Here is a 15,935-nt window from a genome sequence, read left to right as displayed (position 1 = left end):
AGCCTCTTTGCATCTGTCATTAAAGTCAAACTCCACCTCCTTTTGCAACAAGTTGGACAGTGGAAGGGCTACTTTGCTAAAATCCCTTATAAAGCGCCTGTAGAATCCTGCATGACCAAGAAAAGATCGCACCTCTCGCACACAAGAGGGGTAAGGCAATTGTGAAATAACAGAAATTTTTGCAGGATCTACTTCAATGCCCTTATTGGAAATAATGTGGCCTAAAACTATACCTTGCTCAACCATAAAATGACATTTTTCAAAATTTAGAACAAGGTTAGTTTCAATGCATCTATTCAAAACTTTTTCCAAACTATTCAAACAACCATCAAAAGAGGATCCATATACAGTGAAATCATCCATAAACACCTCTATGCAATTTTCTAAAAAATCACTGAAAATACTAATCATGCACCGCTGGAAGGTACCAGGGGCATTGCACAGGCCGAAAGGCATCCTCCTATAAGCAAAAGTGCCGAAGGGGCAGGTGAATGTGGTCTTTTCCTGATCCTCACGAGCAATAGTAATTTGCATATAACCAGAAAAACCATCAAGGAAACAGTAGTGGGATTTACCTGCCAGGCGTTCAAGCATCTGGTCAATGAATGGCAAGGGAAAATGGTCCTTTTTGGTAACCTGGTTCAGCCTCCTATAGTCAATGCAGACTCTCCAACTGTTCTGCACCCGAGTAGGAATCAGCTCCTCCTTCTCATTTCTGATCACTGTGAGGCCAGTCTTTTTCGGGACTACCTGGACGGGACTCACCCATTGGTTGTCGGAGATAGGATAAATGATTCCAGCTTGCAAAAGCTTGGTTATCTCCTTCTTCACTACATCAAGAATCACCGGGTTGAGTCTTCTCTGTGGCTGTCTTACTGGTTTAGCTCCATCCTCTAAATTTATTCGATGCATACATGTGGATGGGCTAATACCAGAAATGTCCGCCAGGGTCCAGCCTATAGCCTTCTTATGCTTCTTGAGAACTGACAACAACTTCTCCTCTTGCTCATCAGCAAGGGAGGCAGATATAATCACTGGAAAACTCTTGCTATCATCCAAGTAAGCGTATTTTAAATTTGATGGCAGAGGCTTCAATTCTGGTGTGGTCGGCTGGACAGTGGTAGAAGGAGATGGTTTCTCAGCCTTTACCTTATAAAGAAAGTCAGAGGTATGTGTACTTCCTGAAACATGGTTAGTCCTATCTGACTCTATAAAATCAATCTCAAGAGGTAAAACACCACCACCAGGCATGCAATCAATATCACTCTCAGATTCACTCTCAGCATCAAATTCAGACATATGATCAAGTACAATTTCAGACTCAATGCATGAAGAGTGAGAGGCATGCAGATTAGAATAAAGATCAGTCATGTATTCATCAACAACATGGTCAATTATTTCAGCACGAAATACAAAAAGATCTTCAGATGGGTATTTCATAGCATCCAGAATATTAAAATGAACAGTTATGTCACCAAATTCCATAGACAGTGTGCCTGCATAAACATCTATCTTAGTTCTAGCAGTTTGCATAAAGGGTCTGCCTAGAATGATGGGAACTGATCCTTGAGAAAATCCATCTTCCATATTCAAAATATAAAAATCAACAGGGAAAATCAGTTCACCAACTCTAACTAAGACATCTTCTATGAAACCAACAGGGTAGGCAACACTTCTATTAGCTAAATGAATTACCACATCAGTTGACTGCAAGGGGCCTAGAGATAGAGAATTAAAAATAGACAGAGGCATAACACTAACAGAAGCTCCTAAATCTAGCATGGCATTGTCAAACTTACTATTCCCTATGATACAAGGTATGCTGAATGTACCTGGATCTTTACATTTTTCAGGAATTTGAGGAACAGATTTACCAATCAATGCGGAGACATTTCTGCCCATGCTAATTCGTTCACTCCCTTTAAGCTTCCGCTTATTAGTGCACAGCTCCTTCAAGAATTTGGCATATCTTGGAATTTGCTTTATTGCATCCAACAGAGGTATGTTTACCTCTACTTTTCTAAACGTTTCCAAGATCTCTTTCTCTGCCTCTTCCATTTTTTTGTTGGAAACTGCTCTTGGAGGGAATGGAAGAGGGGGAATGTGCTGCTTCTGCAAATCAGAATTACCTGTGGAAGAAGATTCACCTGCACAGAAATTGTTAGGTAAATTTTTGTCATCACCTTTTTCTGGAATAGAGTGAAGTTTGGCAGGCTCATTTGCAGATGAGGACGGTGCTACGGGTTGAGGTCCTTGACATTGCTTTCCCGACCTCAATGAAATGGCACTGACATTTTTGGGATTTTGGACAGCTTGAGAAGGCAGCTTGTCAGAATTCTGGGATTGTTGTTGATTCAATTGGGTAGCCAATTGTCCCATCTGATTGGTTAAGCTCTGAATGGAGGCTCTGGTCTCTTGCTGAAACTGCATGTTCTGCATAGTCATTTGCCTCACAAGTTCTTCGAGGGAAGGTTGTGGAGGGGCCTCAACTATTGGCTGTTTCTGGGGTTGTTGCTGTTGTTGGATTGGTGGAGGAATGTATGGTCTGCTTGGGCCAGCAGCATTTTGGAAGGAAGGAGCAGGCTGCTGTTGTTGTTGCTGAGGGCTGGACCATCTGAGGTTAGGGTGATTCCTCCATCCAGGGTTGTATCTGTTGCTGGAAAGGTCATAATTGCTCTGCTGTGGTTGATTTTGCTGCTGAGGTTGAGGAGGTCTATTGTATATATTTGCTGCATAAGCTTCAGGCTGTTCAATTGCTCCAGGTTGCTGCATGGAAGGGCAAAGGTCTGTATGGTGGTCAGCAGAGGAGCACAAACCACAAATCCTTGCGACAGGTACAGATTTCTGATTCAAGGCCAGCTGGGTTACCAAGTTGACCAACGCATCCAGTTTGCCTTCAAGCTTCTTAGTTTCAGATGATGCAGATGGGTTTGTAGCTACCTCATGCACTCCTCTAATGACTATGGCATCATTTCTGGCACTAAACTGCTGGGAGTTGGAGGCCATCTTCTCAATTAAATTTCTGGCTTCAGCAGGAGTCATGTCTCCAAGGGCTCCACCACTGGCAGCATCTATCATACTTCTCTCCATATTACTGAGTCCTTCATAAAAGTATTGGAGAAGAAGCTGTTCTGAAATCTGATGGTGGGGGCAACTGGCACATAGTTTCTTAAATCTCTCTCAGTACTCATACAGGCTCTCTCCACTGAGTTGTCTAATACCTGAGATATCCTTCCTGATGGCTGTGGTCCTGGAAGCAGGGAAAATTTTTTCTAAGAATACTCTCTTAAGGTCATCCCAGCTCGTGATGGACCTTGGAGCAAGGTAATACAGCCAGTCCTTTGCCACTCCCTCTAATGAGTGAGGAAAAGCCTTCAGAAATATGTGATCCTCTTGGACATCTGGGGGTTTCATGGTGGAGCAGACAATGTGAAATTCTTTCAAATGTTTGTGTGGGTCTTCACCTGCAAGGCCATGAAACTTTGGAAGCAAATGAATCAGTCCAGTTTTAAGAACATATGGGACATCCTCATCAGGGTATTGGATGCACAAGCTTTCATAGGTGAAATCAGGTGCAGCCATTTCCCTTAGAGTCCTCTCATGAGGTGGAGGTTGTGCCATGTTCTGAGAATGTGCAAAATCAGAATGCTCAGAATCAGAATGCTCAAAATTATAATGCTCAAGATCAGGATGTTCAAAATCACCAATAACAGAATGCACAGATTCACCAGTTATGGAATGCTCAGAATGATCAAAAGGTATAAAATGATGCCTAACTAATCTATGAAATGTCCTATCTATCTCAGGATCAAAGGGTTGTAAGTCAGATGGATTGCCTCTAGTCATACACTACATTCAGCATGCACACAACTAGTTGCCTTGTCATGTAAATAAAGGTGTAGGTTTGAACTACAGCTACCCTCAAATGATATCCAAATGACTTGAAATTTTGTGAGCAACCTTATAAAATGATTAGAAGATAGCACAAAAAATTTCAGACATAAATTCAAAGTCTAACTATGAAAGCTAAAATTGGTAGGTTAAGAAAAATAAGTGAATAAAACTTGAAAAATAAAAAACTTCTGACAGAATCGCTTTTTTTCGATGATGGAGACCTCAGCTGGCCTATGGCGGGCTGCGAAGGCGTAGGAAATTTTTTTCTACCCCAAATGCATATATAATAATTGCGATTCTGATAACCGGAGCAAAAGTTATGGCCGTTTGAAGTTTTGACAAACACAAAATTTGCTAGTTTTTTGGAACTTTCAAATCTGACCAAACTAAAGGCTCTAGCTATTTTTCCCACAAAATATGGATTAAAAGAAGTTACCACAAAAAAATTCAGCCAAAAATTACAACCCTAGCTACTAAAACAAAAAATCTCAAATAATTCAGCATGGGTGGTCGCTAAAATCCGTCTCTAGCTGATTTCTACTACTACTCTGTTTTTGCCGCAAGCTGATTTCTACTACTACTCTGTTTTCAAGCACAATCTTCACAGCAAAACACCCAAGACTGAAACAGGGGAAACGCTTAATGGTAAAACTGAAACAGAACACACATTAAACAAAACACCAGGACACTAATCAACACTAACACACATACTAACAATTAAAACACGAAAGGATTAAACACACAACACTAGCTAGCTGTTATGAACCTTTGGACACTGCTCCCCGGCAACAGCGCCAAATTTGATCGAGGCCGTACCCGAATCAAATAAACATGAAAATGCAGTAACTAGGAAGTGATCCTAGGTCGTTTCCCAACGAGCAGTGACAAGCCAAATGTTCATAATATGCTGGCAGTAACAGTAACGATGGAGGGGGGGGTTTGGTTGTTTGGTAATTAAAGAGCAGAACAAATAAAATGGAATACGAAACTACTAATATTAAAAACGGGTTGTTTCCTCTGATTCAGAAGCCACTCTCTTATCCTGGGTTATGGAGAATTCGTCCCTAACAGTCAACCACTTAATCCAACCCTATTTCAATTTACTAAGCGAAAATCAACTTAGGGTTTTCAATACGTGATTAGGCACCACATACACCAGTTAGCCCTTCGTCCATTAAGCATGAACGCAAGTTAGGCTCAGAGGCAATTAATCGAACACGAAGCGTGCACTGATTAATATTCACGAAATTGGGATAACTGGTGAAGGGAAAACTGCCAGGAAACCACATTACAAGCGAAACCTCAAAGAGAGTTGGGCTTCGTCCTCAAAAGGAAACAACACCAGAAAATCTAGCCTTCCATGGATTCAAACAGAAAACGCAATTGAAACATGAAGCAGAAACGTAAATGAACGGAAACGTAAATGAACAGAAACGTAAACGAACAGGAATGTAAAATGGAACAGAAACGTAAATGAGAGTAAAAGAAGAAGCAAGAACGAAATTGTAATTAGAAGCAGAAAACGTAAAATTGCATTACGAACTCAGAAGCAGCAAAACAGAAAAACGAAAAACCCTAAAACAAAGCTCTGAATAATGAATAGCATAACAGAATAGAATCCCCTGCACGAATCCCAAGGCAGCTATTTAAAAAGAGTCACTCAAAGTCACTGGGCCCTATTACAATACTCTGGCCCAAAACGAAATAAACACTGAACAACATAAAATAAAATTGCGAAATTTCCTAATTAGAAATTAACTAAGGTAAGCGCTGCTTTATTTGCCCTCTTCAAGTCCACCCAATGTTTCATTAATTCCTGAAATTAGATTAAAAACATCAAATTAGCTAAATGAGCCCAAATTATAAAACTGCCTAATTAATTGACAATTAAGACCAATCAATAATTAAAATGATGCAAAAAGGGTTTAGAAAATAGAAGAAAATGATGGCACATCACAGAGCCACCAATGCATCTTGGATAGGCATGCTCATGCCTATGCCAACCTTTACCTCCTGCTTTTCCTCACCAACGCCTAAGTTTACAATTTCTGTCTCCTCTTGGTGTGGCTTCATTTCTCGATCTTCCTGTTCGACCATTCTTTGGAGTTCTGGGGGAAGCTCCCAATCTTCCTCTTCTTCATCATCAGCTTGGTTTACTAGCTACTTAAAATCGACATATGGGTCCTCAGTATTAGTACCTTCACAGGACTCATCATCGGATCTATACCGTTGTCATACCCTAATTTCGTCCGGGGACTATTGTTTGACGGCATGCAACCTTTGGTTGATCGCTTCGAGGTACTTGGCACCCTTTGTTGCACAATACGTGAAGTTCCGAGACATGCCGGAAATCAAAAGGAAGCATTGTTACGCAATCCATGAAATTCTGTAACATGCCGGAAATCAAAAGGAAGTATTGTTACGCAATCCGTGAGTTTCCGTAACATTCCGAAAGCTAAAAAAGGAGTAATTACATGACCTGTAAGGTTCCGTAACCTTACGGAAAGAAAACAAGTATCGTTATGAAATTTGTAAAGTTTCGTAACGTTACGGAAAAAGAATCACCAAAAAAGCAAAGGGGTGTATTTAGTAAAAAAAGGGGTGCAAATAGCAACCAAGCCCACTCAGGCCTTCCAGGATGTTCCTCCAGAAGGCGGTTGCTTCTGGAGGAAGCAACCTGGCTCGCCTGGGCGAGTTGGGTGGCAAGCTCATCCCCTATTATCCTATAAATAGGGGGAGGAGTGAAGGAGAAAGGGGTTCAGCCCTTCTGGTACTTCGTAATCACTTAAAATTAGTGAGGGAAATAGTTTCCGTGAAGAAAATCCAAGCTGAGGCGCTTCCGTAACGTTTCCGTGAGTGATTTCGCGAAGATTTTCAACCGTTCTTCGTCCTTCGTCGTTCTTCGGTCTTCAACGGGTAAGTTCCCGAAATAAAACTTTTTAATTCATTCTATGTACCCTTGGTGGTCCCCATTTGTTTCGCATACTTTTATTTTCGTTTCATTTACTTTCCGTACCCCATTTTGACGTGCTTTAGTCATTTACTTAAGTCATTTTCTCGCCTAATAAAAAAATAAACTAAATTTCCACCGATCATTTGATTTATAATATCTGTTAGTTTCTGTTAAAATGAAATCCGACCGTTCGGTCATGTCGTAACCACGTTGGAAACCAAAAAGAGGTAAAATAGTAATATAATAATAAAAAAATATCTTTTAGTAAAATAAACCAAAAAAATCAATCCGACGTTTGTCTTTGGGATTTCTCTTTCTTAATTGAATTGACTAATAACTAAGGTGAAACTAAGGCTAAAATCAACTCACAAAGTCAAGCTCATCCGCAAAAAATCACTAAAAAGGATTTTAAGGTTCGATACCTCAGTTTTTCTCACCAAGTAAAAATGGGTCATTTTAATGTCCAACGCCTTAAAAAGACCTCCATCCAAGTAAAAAGAATCGCTTGATTCGCTCTTTTGAAAGAATTACGTAGGTCTGATTTCCTCTTTGATGGAGGGTACGTAGGAGCAAGAGCCCTGCTTTTGTCGACCTCAAAAATAAAAAAGAAATAAAAGTTTAGATACACAATTTCACACAATTCTAATTTAAGGCTGTTGTCCTTTGGGACAAACGTGAGAGGCGTTGATACCTTCCTCAAACGTAAATTCAACTCCCGAATCTGGAATATTCTTTATGACCAGTTTCCTTCGATTTTTTCGACGTTTTCCACAAATAAACGTTGGTGGCGACTCCGCGCATTTTCCTCCTTTGGAAGATGCACCCATGAGCCTCGCCTCGCTCGCCCGCAAAAGGGTAGGTTGCGACAGTTGGCGACTCCACTGGGGACTGTTTTTGTGAGTTAGGCCTATTTTAGGAAAGTGTGGAATTATGAAACTTTGTGTTTGCATTTTTCTTGAACTGTGTAAAAATAATAAATGCTGTCTTTTCCACATTTTTACACCGCATTCTAAGCACCCACGGGTTTGAGTAAAAAGGGGCCCTATACCCGGGTTCATGGAAATCTAAGGAGTGGAGGTGAATCTATGGTCATGCTAGGTCTCCGACTTGCTTGATAATAGTGAAACCTCGTCTAGATCTTTCTCTCTTTATAATGTGTTGTCGCTGGTATTCCATACCGCCGCAATATTATTATCTTGAGTGATGATACCTCTAGAAAACAGCCATGTGAGATATGGATCATTGGGAGTAGTTATTAGAGACCCCTAGATATTATCCTATAGGTCCCTAAAATAGGGGCACGGAGCAAACACATTGCGTGCCATTTTTAACACTGCCATGCATGTAGACCTAAATGTCATGTACGTCTTTGTTGTATGATTATTTGTGGATATTGCCATGCTATGTGCATCCCCGTGTTATTCTTTTATGCGTCTACATCATGTCGTCACGCACACGTTGTATGTTGGTTTCGTCTTTTGTCATGGGAAGCCGGAAGATCCATATCACCTTCTTAAACTGCACACATGGGGCACTGCACCCCCAAATGCGCAAGTAAGAAGAGATAATTTTCCAGGCCCTCGTGTCCGTAAATGCATTCATATCATGCATCGCATAAGCATCTCTTCATGGCATCATAATGAACATATCGTTCCTGCATTTGTCATTTATCATATTCCAGCATCACATTTTGCATGAGTCATTGCATCATCATGCATATGCGTTCAACATACTTTTTGTTCTACAAATTGCATACCTTTTGTTTTCATGTTCGCTCGTGCATGATCCTTGCATTTTCCTCTGCAAAACAAAAACAAAAAAGGAAGCTTGAAAATCCATGATGCATTCTTAGTTGCATATATTCGGTACCATGAGCCAACCATGTTGGGATCATAAACCCGTTTCACTTGAAAACAAAATGATTGAACATGGTACCTAATGCATGGTTAACTAGGAAATGATGTTTCTTCGGGCATCTCAATTTCATAATTACATTTTCCATGCATGGCTTAAAGTATGCTCGAGTCATTCATCCCTATGAAATGTTGTTGAAGTATTGACGATCAGAATTTCCATTCCTTGGATTATAGGGTTGAACCAAGCTCGTGCTTTTACGAAAAGGTTCATCAAGTCAAGTTGAAATATAGAAGTAACCATCTTGCAAAAATTGGGACAAAAGATGGATCGAGTTACATCGCTGCTTCGTCTACTGCCAAACATATTTAGGACTGTCGATGTCCCTGTTACTTCCAGTTTCACCTAGACGAAGATGTCATGGACCATGTTGAAAATCTAAATTGATTCAACCCCATATCCTGCATAAAAATTCATAATACTTCAACTGTGCATACATCCATGTTGTTCATTGTTTGCATTGCTCATTGCATTCTTTCCTTGAAAAAAAAAGAGAAGAACTTAATAATTGTTATAAAAAAGAAAAGAACACGCTTTACGGTGCCCCTACCGAACCTGTGCTAGAGCTAGAGTAATGGGTAAAGTAGAGGAGGTGCAAGAGAAGGTGAAGGCCGACATGGAGGCCATGGCCACAATGATGGAGGCCATGATGAGCATGAAGAAGATAATGGAAGCCAATGCGGTTGCAGTTGCCGCTACCAGCGCTGTTACTAAGGTGAACCTGATGCCCCCATCTGATCTCAACCAAATGAATCATCCAACCTCAGATATGGTGGGCAAAGATTTGGGAAGTACGGACGACCCCATGATGTGCAAATTCAAAACAAGCACGTCTTCCCACCATATGGCTTGCCACCCAACTATACATCACCCATTGTGGCGTACACTCCCAATAAGGATGTCAATAACTCCACTCCTATACTCATTGAGAGCCAACAACCCAAAACTGATCATGCACCCATGGGTGAGGCACATAAAATGCCCCACCACAATCTAGCCGACTTCAAGCCTTGCCTCGGATATGCCACTGAAGGGCAAGCAGTTGGTGATATACCCCTGCAAAACACTTGGGAGGGCCCTCAGTATCACCCACAACTACACCCCTTGCATTCCACACTGGGTAAAAATCCTCATGCTATGGCAGAAATGGGAGAGTTGGATCATCTAGGGGAAAGGCTCAGGGCCATTGAAAGAGGTAAAGATTATGCCTTTTCTAACCTAGAAGAGTTGTTCCTAGTACCCAATATCATCACCCCTCCCAAGTTCAAGGTGCTGGACTTTGACAAGCACAAGGGGACTACTTGCCCCAAGAACCATCTAAAGATGTATTGTCAGAAGATAGGGGCATACGCAAAAGATGAGGAATTGCTGATACATTCCTTCCAAGAGTAACTTGGAACCTTCCCGAGTCCATTCTTGGAAGGACCTAATGGTTGCCTTCGTTAGGCAGTATCAGTACAATTGTGATATGGTTCCTGATAGGATACAACTACAGAACATGTGCAAAAAGGGGCATGAATCTTTCAAAGAATACACCCAAAGGTGGAGGGATCTGGCAGCCCAAGTGGCACCCCCAATGATGGAAAGGGAGATGGTAATCGTGATGGTCGACACATTATCGGTATTCTACTATGAAAAGATGGTGGGCTACGCACCTTCAAAGCTTTGGGGATTTGGTCTTCGCCAGTGAAAGGATCGATATGGGTCCGAAAAGAGGCAAATTTAGTCATCCTGCTTGGACGAATGAGAAAACTGGGGCAAATGAAGAGGGTGAGGATGAAGGAGAAACCCATGTTGTGACTGCCATTCCTATATGGCCAAGTTTCCCACCAACCCAACAATGTCGTTACTCAGCCAATAACAACCCATCTCCTTACCCACCACCCAGTTATCCATAAAGGCCATCCCTAAATCAACCACAAAGCCTGTCTACCACACAACCAATGCTAAACAACACCTTTAGCACGAACCAAAACACCAACCAAAAAGGAATTTTGCAGCAAAAAGCCTGTAGGATTCACTCCAAATTCCGGTGTCATATGCTAAACTTGCTCTCATATCTACTCGATAATTCAGTGGTAGCCATAACCCCTGCTAGGTTTCCTCAACCTCCATTTTTCTGAGGATACAGCTTGAACGCAACATGTGCATATCATGGAGGAGCCCTGGGGCATTCCATTGAGCACTGTATGACCCTGAAGCATAAGGTGCAAAGTCTAATTGATGTGGGCTGGCTGAAATTTGAGGAGAATCGCTTGTTGGATCCTAACACTGACAAGTGACACCACACATGGGGCAATTTTGAAAGTTGTTGTTAGATGTCTCTAATGACTCATCAGGATCTTCAATTTTATGCCATTATTGTAAACCATAGTTACAATGCTAAATAAAATGGATAAATCTGACATCTTTGTCCCTCATCCTCTCGTAATTACATCTTTGCTTCCACTGGAATGTGGGTGTAAGCCATTGGTTTGTTTGCTCAAGCGACATGCGCTCCTTAGTGCTGACTTCCAAGACCGTTCAATCAGAAATTACTCGTCTTGCACGTTGGTGGGGGTGCCATAAAACAACGAGTAAAGTTCAAAACAAATAATTTTCAAAATAAAAAAAAGTTAAAAAAAAAGCATTTGATTGACTGTGTTTTCAAGACGTTCATGTGACCTCATTTTATCATTCCGGAAATTTTGTCTTTTTAGAGAGAAGTGAGTTATCAAGAATAGGATGTTGGACAAATGGCCTCAGTTATTTTAAGAAGGGGGGGTTGAATTAAGATACAAAGACTATTCCCCAATTAAACTTTCACTCTCTCTTTTTGGATTAACAATGCACCCTTAACATGAATTACTCCAAAGACAATTCAAAATAAACTTCTCTAAAGCAAAAGATAAATAGCAATAAATAGAAGAAGTTTAAGGGAAGAGAGGAATGCGAACTTGATTTATACCGGTTCGGCCACTTCCGTGCCTACGTACAGTCCTCAAGCAACCCACTTGAGATTTTCCACTCTCTTTGTAAAACTCCTTTTACAAAGTCTGAACCACACAGGGACAACCCTTCCCTTGTGTTCAGGAATCCTCTACAACAAGAGACCCACGGTGTCTTAATCCCTTTTCAGAAATGAGAAGAAGAGAAGGAGAAATATCTCTTAAAAGAGATAGATTGTACAATGAAGATCAATCAAAATTCCTTATTGAATATACAAGTGGTTGACCAAGGAATCTTTTTGAGAGGATAAGACATTTCAGTTCAGAAAAACTCTCTTAATCTTTTGAGAGGATAAAACTTTTTGGGCAATGAAAACTCTCTTTAAATTCGTGTTTCCGAGTCACATGTAAATAGACCCTTGATGGCCATTCATAAACCATTTGAACAGATGTGACTCTTGGAAATTATTTTCTAAAAATCTCCTCTGGTAATCGATTACAAGACTTGTGTAATCGATTACAGGTTTTAAAATTTGAATTAAAACGTTCAATAAACTGCTGGTAATCAATTACCTTCCATGTGTAATCAATTACACATTATAAATTTTGAATTCAAATTTCTAGTGACTGTTATAAACATTTTTAGCTGCTGGTAATCGATTACCATAGAGTAAATCTCAATTTGAAATGATTTAGATAGAATTCTTTGGTCAAACCTTTTGCTTTTTCAATTTGGAAACTTCTTCCTAAGATTCTAGAGATCAACTTGATCATATATCTTGGTTTTCTTGGATTCTTGGATTCTTGTCTTGAATAAAACTTAGAAGCACTTGATCCTTTAGCATCATCAAGACATCAAAACATCTTGCTTCTACATAGGAGTCATTTGACTTAATCCATCAACTGAATAATCCTTCAACTATTTCTCGTCCTTGGAAAATTCTTTTTGCAAGAATCAATTGCTTCTTTCATTCTTCCTCACTACGAGGCTATGAAAACAAGACAACAATTGGTACCTCAAAGCCCTACACTAGGACAATGAATGGCACCATGCATAAACCTCAAACGAACCTAGGGGCAGATTAGAAGTTCTCACCCAATAGGTTCCTTGCTACAAGGTCATGACGAAAGACAACGATTGTACCTTAAAGCCCTACACTGGGGCAATGAAAGGCACCATGCATAAACCTCAAACAAACCTAGGGGCAGATTATAAATTCTCACCCAATAGGTTCCTTGCTACAAGGTCATGACGAAAGACAACGATTGTACCTCAAAGCCTTACGCTGGGGCAATGAGGGGTATCGTGCATGAGCCTTAAGTGAACATAGGGGCAGATCAAAAGTTCTCATCCGTCGATGTTTTTAAACAAGAAAAAAAAAGGAGACAAACCCTGGAATTTCAATGGATTGATTAAACGTCAAACGACTCCATTGCCGTTACTCATACCGGGGCCAGATTTCACCCGTGCCGCTGCAAAGAGACGAGTGTGGATCATGCGCACCAACATGACCACTCTTACACAGATATAAATGACTTTGCTACTTAGCAACATTTTGCCCATCGACCGCAATGCCGATCTTCCCCTGCTAAAGTATCGGTTGGTTTGTGCCGTCACGACATAGGTAAGTATGCATATGGTTCAACTAATTTCTAATGCCATTTACTATTTGCAGGGGTCGTGCCCACAAGACACCCAGTGGACCCGAAGAAGTCCAACAGGGCCCTGGGATCTCCAGCTTTGGTTACGGGCCTCTGTCAGTCCTACAGGGTGCCTGTTCCCCCCAGGAAGGTCACACCATCATGACATTAGTAAGTATGCACATCGCTCAATTGATTTCTAATGTCATTTATTGTTTGCAGGGATCGCGCCCGCAAGACACCCAATGGACCCTGAGAAGTCCAACAGGGTCTTGGGGTTTCCAGCTCTGATTACGGGCCTCTGTCAGTTCGACGGGGTGCCTGTCACCCCCAGCAAGGTCATAAGGCCCCCTACCAACCAATCTTTCATCAAGAAGTACTGCGCCCCCAGGCAGGCGCAGGGAGAAACACCACGGCAGCCTGGGGATGGCCGGTAGCAGGCAACATACACACCGCTGCCACCTCCAAAGCCCCTCAGCTCATCCACAAAAAGGTTAAAGCGTTGCCTACGACACATGGCCGACCAATGGGCGACCAAGTCCAAAGCCAAAGGTAAGCAAAGTACTAGGTCCGTGACCGACAAGTCATCACGCGTCCAGCTCAAGACGTTAAAGAAGCGCTACTAGGAGGCAACCTAGTACCTTTTAAATCTCTGCTTGTTATTTGATCACCTTTGTTTCTCCAGTCATAGTAGGACACACCTAATTGTTCATGATCCTAGGAATTTAAATAAAACAAGCACAAGCTCATAAGGTAGTCATACCTCACAAAATATATATATGTATGTTTAGGTAGTGAAAATACCTTAGATATGCATGTATATAGCAAAAATACCTCACAATATATATATATATATATATATAGATATGCATGTATATAGCAAAAATACCTCACAATATATATATATATATATATATATATATATATATATATATGTATGTATGTATGTATGTTTAGGTAGCAAGATACCTTGGATATGCATGTATATAGCAAAAATACGTCAAAAAAAAAGAATATGTAGGTATTGTGCACTTTCGTTCGCACGCCTTTTTCGAAAAAAAGATGTGATCTCGGGCATCAACCGTGTCCAGGTTACAAGCTGTTTAAAAAAAGAAGAAAAAAAAAGGGAGAACAAAAATATATCTTTCAGCTGAAAAGCCAGCACGCTTTTGAAAAGAGATACCTTCCAGCTTTTCTTTGAAAAAAATTCACTGATCATAACCAGTTTTTGAAAAAATATGTGTATGCACCTGAATGGTGAATGCTGTGAAAGTTTTCCCGAACGCCCAAAATAGACATGGATAAATGCATGAACTGATAAAAGAACATGTTTTGGAAGCACTGGGTTGACTTAAATAGGAAAAAATGAATCCTGAGCCCTAGTGTCACATGACCATAAAAACTTGATGCTTGAGTGTCCACATGGGTGCATGCATGACTAGTTTTTCATAAAATTTCCTAATCATGATTGTTGCATGTGTATCATGGAAATAATGTGGGACATCCCCTTTATCCCCAAACCGCTGGCCAAACCCTGACATATATCGTGACCAGCCGTTCTACAAGCCTTAAGCCTAAATCCCAACTTATCATAAACCTTGACCCTGGGTGAGAATGTCAATCCTTGCCCTCGGAAGAAAACAAAAAAAGAAAATTCTCAATCAAAGAAAGGGAGAAAGCAAAAAAGAAAGAAAATTCTCAATCAAAGAGTGGGAGAAAGCAAAAAAAGAAAGATAGTTCCCGATCAAAGATCGGAAGAAAACAGAAGAAATATGCAGAAAGGTCTTTGGACCAGACAATATCTGAACAATACAAAGTTGTCACCAAGTAAACAAGAAAAGAAAGGAAACCACGACCTAAAGTGGCCCTCTCCCTTTGATTGCCAACCAAAATCCTGTGCGTCGGTGACTTATTCACCTCACACTAAACAAAAAAAAAAAAAAAAAAAGGAAAAGGCCAAAAACACTCAAAGCCAAATTTCCCACCAAGAAAAACAAACCATTCCCAAGAAAAAGTACTATTGATCCATGATCACGCATGTAATCTTTGATTTGATAGGAAATGATTTGCAAAATCAAGTCATGACATATCTATGGTTCAGAATTAGGATAAAACACTTACCTGTGTGAGATTGATACACTTTGAGTGATTTTCTCCTATTTTTGTTGGACCCAGTGTTTCCTCTAAATGGTCGTTTAGAAACGAAATGCTAACATCCAAAATCTCATTTACGGTTATGAGAAAATTTCATCAGCATACTCTCCTTCCCCGATAGACACATTGTTTTTCATCCAAAAAGCATATGTTGCTCTGATCAGTTGGAAGTTTTGTCTCTTTACTAAAGCATGTTCACATTTTAGTAAAGAAAACACCGAGACTATTTTTAGTCTCACAGTTATCAAGAACTACGTAGGTCTGAGTTCCTCATCACAAATTGAGGATACGTAGGAGCAAAAGCCCTGCTTTTGTCGACCACCCCACCTTTTGTTACCATGACCCAAGAGTCCGGTGGCGTGCGGAGCCACATGACCGTGGGATCCCCAAATTCGTATGTTTCATAATTTATCATTTGTAAGTTATCGTGTTTCTATGACTTGAGGACTAAC

At 40.6% G+C, this 15,935-nt stretch overlaps 1 non-coding gene across 1 annotated transcript; it reads left to right on the top strand.

Annotated features, from left to right (window-relative positions):
• Positions 1–3,136: 3,136 nt before the first annotated feature.
• On the top strand, positions 3,137–3,243 carry LOC112998661 (small nucleolar RNA R71). Its single transcript, XR_003263755.1, has one exon. It is a non-coding gene; the product is annotated as a small nucleolar RNA R71 (small nucleolar RNA).
• Positions 3,244–15,935: the final 12,692 nt, after the last annotated feature.

The sequence above is a fragment of the Glycine max genome, chromosome 12 (assembly GCF_000004515.6).
Source record: "Glycine max cultivar Williams 82 chromosome 12, Glycine_max_v4.0, whole genome shotgun sequence".
In the NCBI taxonomy this organism is placed as follows: Eukaryota; Viridiplantae; Streptophyta; class Magnoliopsida; order Fabales; family Fabaceae; genus Glycine; species Glycine max.
Note: the sequence above shows the minus strand (reverse complement) of the source record. Positions and strands in the feature narration are given on the sequence as shown.